General features: G+C 40.8%; 1 protein-coding gene across 1 annotated transcript in view; it reads right to left on the reverse strand.

The window, feature by feature from the left end:
* RAB3B (RAB3B, member RAS oncogene family) overlaps positions 1–3,921 on the reverse strand; it is a 73,808-nt gene that overhangs the window by 13,805 nt on the left and 56,082 nt on the right. The gene's annotated exons all lie outside the window — the stretch shown is intronic.

The raw sequence follows: 3,921 nt of genomic DNA on the forward strand, positions 1-3,921 counted from the left end.
ATTTCAGTTCACTAATGCCTAGGATATCAATCTTTATGCATTCCATTTCATTTTTGACAACATCCAGTTTTCCTAGATTTATACTTCATACATTCCATGTTCTGATTATTAATGGATGCTTGCAGCTGTTTCTTCTCCTTTTGAATTGTGCCACATCAGCAAATGGACGTTCTGAAAGCTCTACTTTATCCATATCGTTAAGGTCAGCTCCACTCTGATGAAGCAGCTCTTTCCTAGTCCTATCTTGAGTGCCTTCCGACCTGAGGGGCTCATCTTCCGGCTCTGTATCGGACAATGTTTCAGGGCTATTCATAAAATTGTCCAGCAATATATCAGATGGTGTTTCACTGCTATTCATAAGGTTTTACCTGGGCAATTCTTTGAGAAGTGGATGGCTTCTTGCTTCTTCCGAGTATATCTCAGTCTGGAAGCTTTACTGAAACCCGTCTACCATGAGCAACCCTGCTGGGATTTGAAACACCAATGGCACAGCCTCCAGCCTCCCAGCAACACACAAGCCACCACAGTCCAACAAATTGACAGACAACTTCATCTCCTTTAGCTTCCTGCCTGGGGTGTCTCTCCTGCTTACCTGTTCCAGCCATGCTTTTTCCACCAGCTGTGCTGGGATAAGTGTATGTGTGTTTCAAAACAACATTTTGAATGGGTCTGTCATTCTCTTGTGGGCACAAATATATTTCCCTTTTACTACCCTTTCTGAGCTCTGGTCTCTAAGCTAGTCCCACTCCCAGTCAAACCCAGGAAAGGGACAAAAAGCCCCTTTCTGAGGGGTAGATGAGGCGGAGCCCTAAAATAATATGCTTCCTGGAATAGGAGTTCCTGAAACTCTTCTGCCCTCTCAAAGATCCATCTTCCTCACTGTTCCTATGGCCTCATCCAGGTCCCAGGAACTATGAGGATATAGAAGTCTGGTGCCCTGCAGCTGCTCACAGGTTTAATGAATGCTAGTTGCTGGCTACATCAACAGCTTGGCTGGGTGAGCTTTTCTCAGCTGAGATTCCTCTCAGGAGGAATCCCATAAAGCTGAGCATGGCAGTGTTATCACTGGCCAGCACACTGCTGAAAAATGTAATGCCTCAGATGGCAAGAGGCTAAGCACTGGAGTAGGGATAGAGAAAGCTGAGCATCCTCTCTCACTGTTCCCATATCTGATCATATCTCTGAAAAATTCTTAACATGGTCTATAAGATCCTACAAGATCTGAGCCCTGTCTCCTCTCCCTTCCATCTCCCACTACTTTCCACTTGATGATTTAGTCCTTGCAACATGCCTTCTTTCTAATCTAAAATTAGTTCTCCCCTTTTCACTTTCTTCATAGCACTTATGTACTTTTATCTGTCCATCATTCCTTCCTTTAAGAAAAAATCATTTAAAATAGTTGTGGTGGGACTATCAGAATGATTGTCTCTTCCAGCCACTGGTTTGGGCATGTGATTCATGGATGGCCAGTTATAATCTTCCCTGAGACTGACATATGGTTGTTAAGAGAGAGAAGCCCTCTTTCTGCACAATTTGGGAAGATATGAATGTGGAGCTGCCATCATCCATGTTATAAAATCTGGCTACAGAAGGAGACTGAGGAGATAATCAAAGCTGAGAATTAGAGAGTACAATTGAGTCCTGGGTCTAGTCGACTTCTCAGTTACACGAGCTAATAAATTCTTCTTTTTTTCTTTTTTTTAATTAAAGGTACTTTGATTTGAGTTTTTATCCCTTGCAATATCAAGAGTCCTAACTCATGCAGAACTTCTCACAATTTTTAACGGCTTTGTTGAGACATAATTCATATAGCATATAGCTTACACATTCAAACCATTTATAATTATATATTTATTTGCATAATTACTTGTTTAATGTCTCTCTCCTCATTAGTTGCATGACAGTAAGGATCATGATTGTTTTGTTCACCATTAATACTGTGCCAAATTAGAACCTGGCTCAGAGTACATGCTCAATAAATATTTTTTAATGAATAAGTAAACAAAAAATGAATGAATGTCTACCCTGTTTAGGTGCTTGGGCTAATGAAACAAATTGATAATCTCTGTTCTATTCTAATTACAGAAATGTAAATAGACCAAAAGCAAACCCAACCCATTGGTGTTGACTTGATTCCAACTCAAAGACTCTAAGTTCTGGTAAATTATAGAGGAAGTTGTGTAGGATAGAGATGGGTTACCTTGACCTACCCAAATCTGACCAATTGTGTGCTAAGAGTTAATCTCATTTTCATCTGTGCTCCTACCGAAATATAATGGTATCTACACTGACTCCACAGGTCCCTGGGTGGCACAAATGGTTTGTGCTCGACTGCTAATCAAAATGTCAGCATTTCAAACCCACTGGCTGCTCTGCAGGAGAAAAGACCTGGTGATCTGCTACTGTAAAGGTTATAGTTTAGGAAATGCTGTGGGGCAGTTCTCTTTCATACAGGGTTGCTATGAATCAAAATCAACTCGATAGCACATAACAACAACACAAACCAAAAAGTTGGTGGTTTTAACTCATCCATTGGTACCATGGTAGAAAAGCCTAGTGATCTGCTTACATAAAGATTATAGCCAAACAGCCCGTACAGAACTCAGTTCTACTCTGTAACACATGGAGTCACCATGAGTCAGAATACTGTGTCCACCACTTTCTTGCAGCATAAACCTGAATAGGTTATTTAACCTACCTGAATCTAAACGTTCAGAGTGTAGCACATGCTCTATAGTAACTGCCTTAAAGGACCATAGTGAGAATTAAATGAGAGAATTCATGCATAGCATTTCACATAATGCCTGGTTCAATGTGTGTCAGCTATTATTACCATAGTAGCTGTGTAGTAAAGTGATTAGGAGCATAGGTTCTAGAGCCAGACTAAATAAATAAATACTGGCTTCAAGTCAATTCCAACTCACAGAGACACTTCAGGACAGAGTAGAACTGCCCCATAGGGTTTCCAAGCCTATAAATCTTTATGGAACCAGACTGCCTCATCTTTCTACCAGGGAATAGCTGGGGTGGGTTTGAACCATTGACCTTTTGGTTGGCAGCCCAATGCTTTAACCACAGTGCCACCAGAGTTCATTCTAGCCAAATTATCTGGGTTCAAATTCTGACTACCTCTTACTAACTGATAACCTTGAGCAAATAACTCTACTTCTCTGTGCTTCAGATGAATTTTCTCATCGTAAAAACAAAACAAAACCTGGAGATAAGAAAAGTACATACCTCAGAGGGTTGCTAGTGGATTGCATTAAATGAACAATACTTTAAAACACTTAGAATAGTGCCTGGCACATGGTAAACAACTGATAAATGTTTAACCAGCCTTTTTAAAACTTGGTCATGTTTAATTATAAGGGCTTGGTATGTAGTGCCTAAGGCATTTGACTGCTAACCAGAAGGCTGGAGGTTTAAACCCACCAGCCACTCCTCAGAAGGAAGGTTGGGCAATCTACTTCCATAGAGATGCTGCCTCAGAAACCCAAGGAGGGGTCGCTGTGAGTCAGTTTCCTCCCACATGTGCTTTCCCAATGGCCCAATTTCCTGATTTATTTTTTTCTTGCTGCACTATGATGATTTTTGTAAGACACCTCAAATCCTTTGTGGAAGGAGTAGTTTAAAACAAAGAGTTTATAAACTTAAATGAAATTACCTAAAATCCACAAGTGCAAATCCTATATGTATATCACACAAATATAAAACAATCAACCAGATAGATAGATAGATACAAAAAAAAAAAAAACTCCACCAAACTCAGCCGTCGAGTCAATTCGACTCATAGTGACACCTCCTGGGGTTTCCGAGATGGTTGCCTAGTCTTCCTTCCGAGGAGTGGCTGGTGGGTTTGAACTGCCAGCCTTCTGGTTAGCAGTCAAATGCCTTAGGCACTATGCCAGCAGAGCTCCTATA

The sequence above is a fragment of the Orycteropus afer genome, unplaced genomic scaffold, assembly GCF_000298275.1.
Source record: "Orycteropus afer afer isolate SDZICR_OR568_19922 unplaced genomic scaffold, OryAfe1.0 scaffold00145, whole genome shotgun sequence".
In the NCBI taxonomy this organism is placed as follows: Eukaryota; Metazoa; Chordata; class Mammalia; order Tubulidentata; family Orycteropodidae; genus Orycteropus; species Orycteropus afer.